A 15,450-nucleotide genomic window follows, 5' to 3' on the forward strand; every position below is an offset into this window, starting at 1 on the left:
GCCAATGGCAACGCTACCTAGATGCTGTCTCAAAAAACAAAACGCGCTAGCTTATCTTCCTAGAATCTGTTTCAAATTACAGAAAAAAAAAAAAAACTACCATTCACTAGCTTGAGTCTCCTGTTTTGAGAGCTTTCTCAAGGTGGGCCATGGGAATTTCTTTGTATAGGGATTTTAACAGTGTCCCATCCATGTTGTGGGCATAATAGATGGACACTCATTGGGCCTGGCAAGACAATAGCAGTTTCCGAGAAGCCTCAATAAGGACCAAACACTGGCCCTGCTCCCCCTACATGGGCATAGGCAGCAAAGATCTTACCTCCGCAGGGTACTGATCTCAGATCACGTACTGGCCGCCACTAAGCCTTGTAGTAGGCCGGGAAGAGGTTCTCAGTCCTCTATTGTCCCCTACACTATTTAATGGGAAATTCTCCCTTCCCCTGGAGATTCTGCCGTAGCTAGGCCATGGCAGGGGGGTCTCCATGGTTCCAGAGAGCTCATTGGCACTGGCAATCCAGTCATCCTCTGAGATCTGGTCCCATTTTGGGGAAGGTTACTGACCTTCAAGATGCAGTGGCTTTAAAACCACCATCGGATGGAGTCACCTGTAGCTGTATAGATAGCCCTGTGTGGGCGCCAAATATGTGGTGGGGGTGAAATGTGCGTGGTGTGTATGTGGAGAAGTAATCCCCCACCACCACCACACAAACAGACAAACAGAAAAACCGTGGATTCTTGTCCTAAGTTAAGAATAAATATTCATGGCTTGGACAGTTGTTGAAGATTTAAAGTTTACTAAAAAGATAGAAATATAGGAATACTTACAGCCCTGTGCTGGAACAGGGCACAGGGGGGCAATTCGAATGAAAATGCCAAAGAACTCCAGTTTACTGAGTGTTTTTATCCTGCCCAAGTCCTAGGCAGGTCCTTTGATCTGGAGATAATGCTACCCTCTTATCTCCAGCCCCGGCTCTGCTTGTGCTATCTCTGCAGCCAGATTTGGGGCAGGAAGGAGAGCCATCCTGTCTCCAAACACAGGCCTATATCTTTTGTCTTATCCCCCAGAATGTGTGAAATTGTAAAGAATCCTTCTTTCCTGGCTCCAGCCTTCTTACCTGCTAGCTAGCCCTGGCTTTCTTAGTAAAGAAGTTATATTTTTTAAATTGGAAATCTTTCAAAATATGGATACATTAATACATTTTAAAACCTCTTCCCAATACCAGTACAGGAAGGACCCTGTGGTCCGGGCCTCTGGCCCCAACCCTGGACGGGTGGGCAGGTGCTGGAGGTGCACCCTTCGGCTAACCCTCTCCACCTGGAAGGACCCTGTTGTCTGGGCCTCTGGTCCCAACCCTGGGCGGGTGGGCAGGCGCTGGCTGGGCACCCCTAGGTGACCCCCTTTCCACCCAGAAGGACCCTGTGGTCCGGGCCTCCGGCCCCAACCCTGGGCAGGTGGGCAGGCAGTGACGGGGCACCCCTAGGTGACCCCTTTTCTACCTGGAAGGACCCTGTAAAAAAGGAAAAGAAAAAGAAAAGAGGAAAATATCAGAGAGGTGTCAAGGAGGCTGTGGCGGATGCCAGGATACTGGAGATGCAGACAAAACTTATCCAAATGAACTGGAATTATTGGAAAAATTCCTCACTAAGGAGGACTGCTTCTTCTCTACATTAAGAATCTTGGACATCATCTGTAAGGAGAGAGACTTTAGCGGAGACCAAGGAGAAAGGAGGTGCTGAAAGCGGTCTCCGCCTTGGCGGTGGAGAATTGTATTCAGGAGAAGCAGAAATCGGAGCCTACCAACCTTATTTTTTTTCTTGGAGAAATTACACCAAAGGTCGAATGCTACCGTCGTGCATGTTTAGGAAGACTGGACAACATTCAGAGTGGAAAAAGAGCTTGGGAAAGATTTGAAATGGTGGAGGCAGTGGCCAGTACTCAGGGGAGGCAGAGATCTCATGCATTACACCTGGAACCTTTGAAGTAATGACACCAGAGGCACAATGCTACCACCACGTACCCTTGAGAACGTGGGACAAATGGTTGGGCAAAGAGGGTACTCGAATTAGAGCCTGCCAAGGGGTGAGGCCGGCGATGGACACACCAAAGCTGGGATTGGAGCCTGTCATGAGGCAAGGCCAGTGCCAGGGCCAGCGTGGCCGGGATTGGAGCCAGCTGTGAGGCAAGGCAGGTGCTAGGGCCTCCGAGGCCGGGATTGGAGCCTGCCGAGGGGTTAGGCTGGTGTCGGGGCCAGCGGCCAGCATCGGAGCCTTCCGTGAGGCAAGGCAGCTATTGAGGCCTCCGAGGCCGGGATCGGAGCCTGCCGAGGGGTTATGCCAGTGCCGGAGCTAGTGAGTCTGGCATCGGATCCTGCCGTGAGACAAGGCCAGTGCTGGGGCCTCCGAGGCCTGGATCGGAGCCTGCCGAGGGGTTAGGCTGATGCCGGGGCCATCGGCTAGCATCAGAGCCTGCAGTGAGGAAGGCCGGTGCTGGGGCCTTTGAGGCCAGGATCGGAGCCAGCCGAGGGGTTAGGCCGGTGTCGGGGCCAGCGAGAGCAGAATCGGGGCCTCCCATGAGGCAAGGCCACTGCTTGAGCCAGCGAGGTCTGGGTCAGTCCACTGGGTAGCCAGGCTACTACTGGGGCCGTCGAGAGTGGAATCAGTATTTGCAATGCGGCATGCACAGAGAAATATCTCAGAAAATTAAAACCAGATGCTTCCCCTAATCAGCAATAACTAGGAGGAAACGAGCAACAGGAAGTGGTCGAGCTATAGAAAGGGCCCTATAGTGAAGTTATTAAGGTGACCAATCAGAGGGTATGGAATATGGGAGGATGGAGGCTCTTTAAAAAGCAGGAGGTACATAAACAAATGTATCAAAGTTAATCACCAAACAAGCATGGGATCGAGGGAGGGGGAGGGAATGGGATGGGGACTGGATGAGGGCTAATTGGATGGTGTGTGCTTGTATATCCTCTCAAGTCTTGTATTCTAGTGTGATGTATGATTACAATGCACCAATAAAAATAAATTAAAAAATAAATAAAAGTGGTTAAAATGATAAAAAAGATACTTTGTTCATTCTGTTTTAATTATTACAAAAAAAAGAAAACTCTTCTTTAGATAGCGTACAAGTGCTTACTACACAAACAAAAGTTAAAATTGGAAAAACAAAAAAATCTCTGAAATATTTGTTCAACAATATTAACCTGATAAAATGAGATTATTAATTATGGGTACTTCTAATACACCTACAAAAAATTGCAGTTCAAGAAAATAAACAATTAAAATGGGTGTATGTCCACCATAAGGTTTCAAAAACAATCACACCTTACATTAAACATTTGTCTATGTTAACTGTCTTAGACAAAAAAAAAGGATTATTTCTCTTTCTGGGTATGATATCAGATTTATTACTGTACAATTTAATAAAACTTTCCATAATCTTCTTAATCTTTATACTTCACTACAAATTTATTTGGCTGATTTTACTAATGAATGAAAGCCAGGAAAACTGCATTTCCTAGCCAGAGGTGATGTTCTTGTTTCTATAGAAAATGGCAAGTGATTTTGGATCCTCAAATGAAAACCTCAGTGGAAAAAGAAAAATGAGAAACTTATGGCTCCAGCTTCACTGGATGCAGACATCAGAAAAGAAACCTACCTGATGTGGGCACAAATAAAAATCTGAGTAGGAAGGCAGAGAGTAAAGGAAGATGGAGGACGAGTAACACCAGACGATATGTTTTTAGCAATAATTCCTATATTGTCTTGTGCCTCAAGGATGAATGATGACAACTTCACATATTGGACTTAGAGTTTGTTGACTGGACAGATAATGAACCACTAGTACTTACCAACCATTCAGGAATGATGCCACCTCCCTAGAAGAAGACACCACTGAGCCATCCGGATGAAAGAAGAAAATTGATAAACTTCACATTGGGATATAAGGCTTTACTTATTTGTTTTGGAGAAATTGACATATGTCTTCTGATATTTCACCAATTGTTGGGATACAATGTTATCAATGGACTATATTATACCTTGGAATTTTTGCTGCTTTTTTTTTTGGCTTAATGCTACTGATATGGTGGTGCCTCATCATATGAGTAATTATACCACTAATTTCTTAGCCCTCTTAGATTTACCATATGAAAGAGTTTCTTAGAGAAAAAGAAATTATGCTCCATTACATTGGAATACATATAGAGCAAAATTGGCCCAGATTGCTATGCGTAAAAATTTCACTTTTGTAGATTCTGGGCCATATGGGTATTTTACTCTTGTGATGTAGAACATAATGATAATGTTTATTGTAATAATAATACTGTACTCTATAATATTACTGGACCTGAACATCAAGGGAATGTTTCTTTCTGGAGATTTCTTGGAACAATGGAGGTTTGGCTCCACCTAGACCTCGCATTGTGGCTGCTGGCCTTTTAGGGCCAGAACAATAACATATATGGAAACTTGTAGCTGCCTTACATTCATTAAAATTGGCTGGAGCCTATACTTCTGTGGTGGCTCCATATTACTTTATAAATTATACTACAAAATTCTGGATATAGATGTGTGTAAAACCCCTATTTGCTAGCCATAGGCACTTTAATAGCTTAACAGAATAGTATAATATGTTACGATTACAGGTTATTTACCTGTGTTAATATATCTGTCAGCTTTAATAGGTCTAAGGAAAGCTTTATGATTCTCAAACAGAGATCATATATTTGGATGCCTGTTACTTTAAATTACCCCTGGGAAAAATCATCTTTTGTTCATGCTTTTCATCAATATGTCTTTAAGAGGGGAAATGTTTTATTAAATAGATCATTTTATAAATAGTAGGACTTATAACTGTTGCCTCTATGGGTGCTATTGTGGGTATGGCATTACATAATTCTACCTAACATGAAGAATTTATAACTAATTATCATAATCAATCTCATACTTTGTGGGAATAACAGGATAAAGTAGATCAACATTAAAAAAAACATATCAAAGTCAATCACTAAGCCAAACATGAGAAGGCGGGATGGGGAGGGAATGGGGCAGGAAATGGGTAAAGGCTAGTTGGGTGATGTGTGCATGTATGTCTCCACCATCTTGTATTCCATTAAGATGTATGACTACAATGCACAAATTAAAATTTTAAATAAAATGATACCATATATAAATCACATTTTCCTTCAGGAATTCACTGATTTTCTCACTTATAGGCAAGATCAAGAAACTGAGAATCCAGAATTCTCATATAGCAAGTAATTTACATAGAGTGGGGAAGTTTATCCAAGAGTCACCAAAGTTTTTTTTTTTTTTTATTTCTTTTCTCTTGGTCTCCCTCCCCTTTCTAAAGAATGATAAATTTTAATCTTTTAAATCAAAATATTTTAATATGTATTTCTACTGTTAGTCAAAGTAATCTGTATACACTATGTTTTTCCTCCTTGGAGGATGAAGTCACTATGACATTTCTACTTTTTTTTTATAGAGTTAATATTATTTTATTTTTATTTTTTATTTTTATTGAGCATAAATGGTATACATTTAAACTATACTTGGTGCCCTCTACCCCCCTGCCCCTGTTTTCCCTTCCCTCTTGCACCAATGATTGTCCAGGGTAACCATGCCATATTCATAATTTTAGACACATTCGGATGTAGACCCTCATTATTCAAATTCAGTCTTCCTCCTCCCCTATCTTTCATTCAAGCTTTGCTGGTATTTCCCCTCCATTACCTGGAGTACCACTGGTATCCTCTACATTCCCTAGTTTGGGCATATTAGAGGGAACATATGTACCTTCTCCTTCTGTGCTTGGCTGATCTCACTTAACATAATGCTCTCCAGGGCTTTCCATCTTCTTGCAAATGGTATTATTTTGTTCTTTATGCTTATCCAACAGTTCTAATAATAATTGCTTAGACATTGATACCTTAAAAAGATATAAAAAACATTTGCTTATATCCTCTCCTCAAAATATGATAAATTTTTCAATGATTTAGACATTATAAAGAAAAATCTTTTGTCAAACTTGATAAAAACACCAGCTAAAATATTGCAATCATTGCTTATAGGATTATGTTTCATGCTTATACTGTCAGGATTCGGGTGGATCCAGAGGGCCTTGTCTGGATCAAAATCCTTTAGGCTTTCTCTCACTGCAGCCACCATTCAATTTAACAAAAGGGGGGAAATGATGGAGGACATAGATGAAGCCTGAGGAACAAAAGGTTCAGAGAGAGTTAAGGTGGTTTGGCGAAAGGCAAAACTTTCTGAGACTCTGGGTGACTCCTGGTTTTTCCAGAATTTCATGTTCCCAGCCCACCAGTGAGAGTGGAAATTGGCTGCATTCACACTTTTAATAATCTTTAACCAGGTCTCTTTATTCCCCCTTGCTCTTGTAATTTCCCTTAATAATTGTATTTTGTAAGCACATGACATATATTCTATATCAATCACTCTGTATTGTACTTTGATATTTTCTTTCTCATGAAGTTATGATTTTAGCATAGCTGAAAAAGGGTATAAAAACTTAATCCTAGAAAATAAAGTTGTCAGTTGCCCATCAGGCAATTGTCCGTGCCTTCATTTCAGGGCAGCTGCTCATCAGGTAGCTGTTTGCCTATCCATTTCAGGTCTCTCTCCCAATCCCAAAGATGAATCTCCACACAAATTTAGCATAGACATATAAAATTTAGCAGAGTCTTACCATACGATCCAATAATTGTGCCTCTTTTAATTTGCTAAAATTAGTTAAAAATGCATATTCAAATAAAAAGTTGCACATTAATACTTATAGCAGCCTTATTCCTAATAGCCAAAATGTGAAAGAAATTAAAATGTCTTGTAATGTGTCTGTATAAGCAACTTATATTTTTATTCAATAGAATATTATTCAAAAGAAAAAAAAAACAAAAGTAAAACAATGATTTGTTGGACAATGAAAATACATGAAGAAACTATAAATGATCATTGCTAACTAAAAGAAGCCAATATGGAAATATTACATACAGCATGAATCCAAATATTACATATTGCATAAATTCAAGACATGCTAGAAAAGCAAAATTATAGAGATAATAAAACAGGTCATTGGTTTTAAAGCTAGAAAAGTCAGAACCTAAATATATTTTGTGTGTTTGTGGTACTGAAGATTGAACTGAAGAAAAATTTACCTATTAGCTATACTCTTGGCTCTATTTTATTTTTTATTTTGAAAGAGGCTCACTAAGTTTTGAAGGGCCTCACTAAGTTACTGAGTCTGGCTGTGAACTCTTGAAAACAATTTGATATTACTAAAATGAGTATATTCTAAAATCTAATTTTCCTTTTTCCTTGAAAAAGGAAATATTTCTTCTTGAAGAAACCCTTAAATTTTAACTAGGAATTATATATTTATAACAGCACTGTTTAGCAAACACACAGTTATATTAAAAGTAAAGCAAATAGATAAACAATGATATTTTTATGTATACATACAGTGAAAAAAGCTGCATGTATCAACATGCATACATTTCTAAAACAGAATATAATACTTAGAAATTAAAAAATAATACAAAATAATGCAAACAATATATTTACATATATAGAAAGTTCAAAACAAGGTTATATGCAAAAATATATTTTAATGATGTTTTAAATGTAATAAAATTATAAATTAAGGCAAAATCAGAATAACATTAGGATGATATTTTATTTAGTTCTGGTTGAGAGAGAACAAAGCAAGGAGGGGCACATGCAGGGTCTCAGTGACACTGATAATACTAAAGTTATTTGGTGTATACATTTCTGTTAGCATCATTAAAAATATTTTGATTGTTATTACACTTTAACTCCATAATTTCTGATCAGCCAGTTAAGAAATCTCTATTATTACTTTTTATTTATTTTAGTTCATTGCCAGAATTTTAAAAGGTTGATTTTTCTTCCATAAGAATATTAAACTCTGTTACTATACATCCTAATCCTAATAATTGCAGTGATTTTAATTGTCTCACCATTATTTGCTATGCATTTTATTTGAAGAACATTTTTGCAAATGATTTTATTTTTAGGTTAATGTCATCAAACATATTGTTTTCTTTTTTTCAGTCTCTTTATTTATTTATTTATTTATTTATTTATTAAATGTATTTTATTGAAAGTAAATGTTATACATTTAATCTGTATTTGATGCCCTCTCCTCCCCCTCGTTTCCCTTCTCCCCTCTCTATACTTAATACCCAGGCTAACCTTGCTGTATTCGTATTTTTACACCTATTTGGATATAGCCTCTCATCAATCAAGTTCAGCCTCCTTCCTCTCTTAGTTTTCCATTCAAACTTTGCTGAGATTTCCCTTCCATTATCTGGAGTCCCTCTGGTATCCCCAATGCTCACTCGTTTGGGCATATTAGAGGAAATATATGTCCCTTCTCTTTCTGTTTTTGGCTGATTTCACTTAACATAATGCTTTCCAGCCCTTTCCATCTTCTTACAAATGACATGATTTTGTTCTTCTTTATAGATGAATAGAATTCCATTGTGTGTATTTCCCATAACTTGCAAACAATTTATCAGTTGATGGGGGCCTAGGTTTTTTCCAAATTTTGGCTATTACAAATTGTGCTGCTATGAACATAGGTATGCATATGTTGCTGTAGTTCTCTGTTTTTAACCCCTTTGGAAAAATACCCAGGAGTGGTAAAGCTCGATCGTGTGGTGGATGTATTCCCAGTTTTCTAAGGAATCTCCAGACAGATCTCCATAATGGCTGAACTAGTTTGCACTCCCACCAACAATGTAAAAGAGTTCCTCTTTCCCCACATTCTTGCCAGCATTTAATATTGTTTGATTTCTTTATGCTTGCCCATCTGCCTGGGGTTAGATGGAATCTCAGTGTAGTTTTGATTTGCATCTCCCTGATGGCTAATGATGAAGAACATCTTTTCATGAATCTATTGGCCATTTGTATCTCCTCTTTTGTAAAGTATCTATTCATTTCAATTGCCCATTTCTTGATTGGGTTGTTTGTTTTGCTAGTGCAGAGTCTTTTGTGCTCTTTGTATATTATGGATATTAGCCCCATATCGGAGTGGTGACTGGTAAAGATCTTTTCCCATTCTGTAGGCTTCCTCTTCTTCACTGCCTTTTATCCATAAGTTAGGGCGTTTCATGTTGTCCCAAATTTGCTGTATGTTTAGGTTTTGTTGCTGTAATGACTTCTACATAGTATTGACTGTGTTTTCGGTGTTGTATGAACTGTCTTCTAACAGTGATATTCTACTTTCCATTTCTTCTAATCTTCCAGAATTTCTTTCTATTGCTGACTTCATTTCACTTATTGACTCTTTCATTTCATTACAAGTCTCTTTCTGATTCTTTTTTAGTGTTTCTAACTCATCTTTCATCTCCTCTAAACTTGCTTTAAATTATTTCATCATATTGTAGTTCAAGATTCGGAACTCCCCTTCCTGCATTTCTTGTAGGTCAGTATTTGTGATATCTGCCATTTCTCCATTATTCCTAGATCTCATATTTTCAGAGTTCTCAGGTCTGATTTTCTGCTGTCTTCCCATCGTTATTGGGTATTATTTTTAGCCCAGTCTTTGTATTAGGACTTTAGAAAAGACTTATCCCCCCAGAAAAAAAACTTATCCCCCCAGAAAACCAAAAACCAAAACAAACCCAAAGACCCAAAAAGTAAAACAAACAATACCAAACCGCAATAGTAAAAAATAAAATATAAAATAATAGAAAAATAGTAATAGTAATAATAATAATAATAATAATAATAATAATAATAAAAGAGATAACAGTCCTACTCTGTTGCTGATATATGGTGAATCTTGTATTTGCTTGGAGTGTCCCCTTGTGGCCCCATGCAGGTATTGTGCCTTAAGCACTCTTCTTGGGTCCTGGAGTTGAATTGGCCCACTTTGAGCACATTGGCACTCACATATATCGTACTCACTGTGTGCTCTCTGGGTCCGTGGCTCCTCTGAATTCACGCTGGCAGTCCAATCTGTGGCTCTGAAGCTCTGGCAGCTCTCCAGTATCCTGCTGACTTTTCGCTCCCAGGGTGAGCAGGTCAATTCCTGGTTCCTGCAGATCTCCGGATGTGTCTGCGGGGCTGCCTTTGTTGAGTGCCGCTCAGGAGCTCCAGTTAGCTAGCAACTTCAGGTATTGGAACTTTCTGACTTTAGAGCTTCTTTGGGAGTGTTAAAAACCCAAAAGTCCCATTTGGGCCAGCGGCCCTGAGGCCACTGCGCCTGCGCCTGCGCCTGCACTCTGCCAGCCGCTGAGTCTTCAGCTCACTATGTGCTTTCTTTGTGTGTTGTGGTGAATCTTGCAGTTCAGTTGCTGGGTTTTTTCTGCCGTACTCCCCAAGTCTGTTTTGGATCGTACGTTTAATTTTTTCTTTATTAAGACACTTCTGTCTCAGTAGTTGAACTTAGTTTGCTTCAGCTAGTGAGGGACTCTCCATCGCCATTTTGGAAAAATCAAAGAAATTGTTTTCTGAGTTGTCTAATGTGTAGTTTCTATATGTCCAGGAAAAAGCTATTAAGACACTAGAATTCTATCCATTCGTTATGCTAAGGTGTAGCCTTTTCGGTTCCCAGGACTCAGTGGTGAGTTGTTGGCAGAGGTAACATTTGTGGATAACACTCCCTTTGACAAAGACCTTTTCTTTACTCAGTTATCAGGATGCCTTTGCCTTTATAACTAGTAACCTTGTCTGTATACTTAGTCACTTTAAACATTTATATCTAAGGAACTTTCAACAACAATTGATTTTGTCCCTTTTCTGCTTAAAATTCTTTAAAAAGCTCCCATTCAGTTAGAAGAAATTTCAAAATTATAAGTAAAGCCTTTTATTATCAGGTTCCATCCCTTCTTTTCAATCTCATCTCATGTTTTTCTCAGTCTGTCTAATTACCATGCTCTATAGATGAAGACTCTTAATCTTTCTCTGAACTCAATATATTCTTTTAAATATCTTCAACAGAATCACCTGTGTATCTTCTTTTTTTATTGGTGCACTATAGTATCACAAAAATTTTTTAAATTTTTTATTGGTGCATTATATTCATACATTATATTGGGGGAAAAACTTGTGTGTACATACATGTACACATCACTGATTTAACCCCTACCCAATTCCCACCTCATTTCCTCCCCATCCATTCTTTCCTTGCTTGGCTTAGTGGTTGACTTTGATATGTTTAAGTACATTGTGTGTTTTAGAGATTTTCCTCTTCCCCCTCCTTTCTTCTATTTTAGGTTGTCTTGTTTGCTCCTCTATAGGATTTCCTCTTTCAAGAGTTCCCCCTATGACCCATTTCTCCCTAACTCTCACATATTAGGGAAAGCATCAGCTTTCTTATTTTTTGTGACTGACTAATCTCACTTAGCATAATGTACTCCAGTTCCATCCATTTCCCTGAAAATGATGTGAGTTTTTTTGATGGCTGAGTAAAATTCCATTGTGTACATATCCCACAGTTTTGTAATCCATTCATCTGTTGATGGACATATTAGCTGGTTCCATAGTTTGTCATGGTGAATTGTGCAGCTATGAACATAGATACACATGCATTAGTTTGGTAGTTTGGTTTCCTATCTTTTGGGTAGATACCCAGAAGTTGTATTGCTGGATCAAATTGTAGATTTGTTCCCATTCTTTTGAGGATTCTCCATACAGTTTTTCAAAGAGGTTACACTAATTTGTAATCCCACCAACAATGTCTTAGAGTTCCCACTTCTCCACATCCTCGCCAGCATCTGTTACTGTTTGTGTTTTGAATGATTGCCATTCTAGTTGGAGTTAGGTGAAATCTCAGGGTAGTTTTGATTTGTATCTCTCTGATGGCCTTTTGTTTTTGTTGCCTTTAAGATTCTCTCCTTGGCTTCCACATTAGTCATTTTGACAATTATGTGGCATGGGGATCATCTTCTCTGATCCTGTCTAAAGGGAGTTCTATAAGTTTCCTGGACTTGGGTATCAACCTCTTGCTCTATGTTTGGAAAATTTTCTGCTATCACTTCCTTGAAGAGATTATTGATCCCTTTGGTTTCACCTTCTTTTCCCTCCTCTATTGCAATTATTCTTAGGTTAGATCTCTTAAAATGGGCCCATATTTCTTCAATGTCAAATTCCTGCTGCCAGATTTTTTTTCTAAATTAGAGATTATGAGTTCTTTTTGGAGTGATAATCTTCTAGGAGCGAGATTCTATTCTCCATGTGATCTAATCTGTTGTTTATATTTTGAATTGAGGACTTTACTTCAATTATTGCATTCTTTATCTCTATTTGACTCTCTCTGAATTCTTTTTGAAAGTCCTCTATTATTTCTACAGTTATTTTCCTTATTTGATCTTCTAGAGATCTTTGAATTTCTGTTTTGTCAGGTTCTGATGTTGTTATTTCTCTTTCCCATGTCTTTCGAAGATTGTGCCTTCTCTGGTTTATTCCATGGGTCACTATGACTTCACTTAAGGTGCTCTGGATCTCAAATCTATGATATCTCAGTCACCATTAATCCTTTACTAGTTTGTATCGCAAAGTCTCAGACCAAGGGAGTCAATCAAGGCTGCTTTAGACCATGGGAGTGCCAGGCTGGGCATTCTCCCACGGGGAGTTGCAACTGTGGTGTGATATCTCTGCTGCTGCCACTCCCCAACTGGGTTGGACTGCAAAAATCTCTGACCCAGGGAGACTAGCTGTGCAAGTCCCTGGGTGTGCAGTACTGGGATTTCTCCTCTAAGGGCCATTATTTGACTCACGGTTGTTGAGTGTGAATGATGGAGCTGTAGTGGACTCAGTGAACTCACTGCTGCCACCACTGGCAATATGGCACCCACCGCTGCCATACCCTTGGCTGTGAGGCTGATGTATTTCTTCTCTGGTTTTGATCTCTGCTCTGAGTCCCAGCTGGGTGTGCTCAGCCAGGCCCCTGGGAGCTTTAGATGCTCCTTGCGCTAAAAAAAACTTCTGAATTCTCCCCAGCTGTTCTGTAGCTGCTCACCTCAGCTCGCTGTCCACACCTCCTCTCTGGAACCTGGTGGCTTGTAGAGTTTGCTAATCTGGAGCCATCCAGTATGGCGCTGCTGTTGTATCCTCGGCCATGAGGTTGGCTTATCTCCTCTGTGGTTTTGAGCTCAGTTCTGAGTTCTCCTCCTTTCTGGAGCCTGGTGCTGCGAGGGAAGATGGTGTAGGCATTGCTCCACGCCACGGCTTCGGCCACAGCACGGCAGGCTGGTTTCTTTTCTGGTGTCTGGTTGTTCTTCCAGCCCTCTTTTTCTCTGTCCCTTGTGTTTACAGTTTTTGTTTCTCTGCTGGTGGTGCTTCCTGGCTATGAAAGGCACTGATTTTGTGGTAATAGAGATCAATTGTTAGCGGGACTCGTAAACACCGCTTTTCTCCGTTGCCATCTTCCCAGAAGTCCCTAGTATCACATCATAATGTAGATCATGTTGACAATGGCATCCATTCACACAGTACTTGTTGCCTCCTGTGCCTTCCCACTTTTCTATCTCCGAATGCCAAGTGTTCAGAATGACAATGTTATATTCACATGTATACACATAGTTGAAGGGGAGGAGAAATCCTGAGGTTTATGTGTATCTTCTTGATGAACTAATTTATTAATATCCTACTCAAATTTTTCTCCTTTGAAAAATCTTCTTTAGTGTTCCACACAGAATTAATGGTTTCCACTTATAAACTTTAAATTGAAACAATAACTTTGAAAGACAATTGGAAGATTTTTTTCAAAATGTAAAATTGGTATTGCCTGTGAAACAAAAATCCACCACAATTATTGTATGTGTACAATGATAAACACAAAGCTTTTTGTTATACTGTTGTTGTTACTTTTTTTGTAACAGTAATCACCAGGAAATTACCAAAATATATAAGATAAAGATAATGAGAATGATGGCATAGACTTGTGATCCCAGTAGGCAGGAGGAATCCAGATTCAAATACCACCTCAATGACATAGTGAGACTCTCAGAAACGCAGGAAGACCATGATTCAAAACAAAACAACAACAAAAAAAATGGATAGAATAGGCCGGGCGTGGTGGTGCACGCTTGTAATCTTCGTGCTTGGGAGGCAGAGACAGGAGGATCACGCAGGTTCGAAACCTGCCACGTGTGCTGGCTTAGGAGACCCTGCTTCCAAATAAAAATGTAAAAATAGGTCTGTGAGTCTGGGAGTGTAGCCCGGAGGTAGAATGGCTTCCAGGAACCCCAGTACCACCAAAAAAAAAAAAAAAAAAAAAAAGGATGGAGTAGAATCATCTCTCTTGGTTCAGTCTCCAGTGCCACTAAAGATAGAGGGAGATAGAAATATAGTAGATATAGGTGATAGATAGATGATTAGATAGATAGATAGATAGATGATAGATCAATAATAGATATGTAGATAGAATTGTTAAGTAAATACAGATACATTTATGCAATAAAATATCAATGAACCATTAAATAGAAAGTAGATTGAGTATTTATGTGACAAACCCCAATATGTTCTAAAAGAAAACATGCAGATGGATGAATATAATGTATGAACATGAGTTTATCTTTCAGTAGGGAATTGTTTAAGGTTAAAATACCACTTTTAATATAATGTTTTTTTCTATTCCCTGGAGTTATTTTATTGCAAGCATTTTTTTCTCTTGAAAGACTCTTTACAGCCAGACATGGTGGTGCATGTTTATAATCCCAGCATTTGGGAGGCTGATACAGGAGAATCGTGCAGATTCAAAGGCAGGACTTTGCAACTCAGTGAGACCCTGTTTCAAAATAAAGAATAAAAACTAGGGCTGGAGATGTAGCTCAGAGGAAGAATGACCCTAGATTCCATTCCTAGTAATGAAATAAAAAGGGGTGGGGATCTGTTTACCTTTTAAAAAGAAAAATCCAGCCAGGTGTATTGGCACATGCTTGTAATCCCGGTTCCTAGCAGGCTGAGACAGGAGGATTTCACAGGTTTGAAGACAGCCTCAGCTACTTAGTGAGGTTCGCAGCAACTTAGTAAGACCCTGTTTCCAAATAAAGTATAAAATAGGTTTGGGAATATAGCCTGGAGGTTAAAAAAAAAAAAAAGCTCCTGGGTTCCACCCCAAGTACCAATAATAAATAAATAAATAAATAAATAAATAAATAAATATTCATCAAGGAAAATTACATGTTTGGGGGTGTGTAAGGTGGTGGCAGCCACGACCATAGCCTCAGTGATGATGGTTGGCAGCGGCCAAATAAGACATGTATTTCTCAAACCCTGGACAACAGACTTTGGTTTAATATCTGATTGGGACAACAGATAGAGACCTTTCAGTCATGAGTTCCTATCTAAAATATAAGAGAAAAGAAACAGACCAAAATGGCAGTGGCAGTGGTGGTGGTGGTGGTGGCCAGTATTCAGGAGAGGCAGACAGAACCAATCCAATCTACCTTGAACTGT

This window comes from Muscardinus avellanarius (genome assembly GCF_963383645.1).
Source record: "Muscardinus avellanarius genome assembly, chromosome: X".
NCBI lineage: Eukaryota > Metazoa > Chordata > Mammalia > Rodentia > Gliridae > Muscardinus > Muscardinus avellanarius.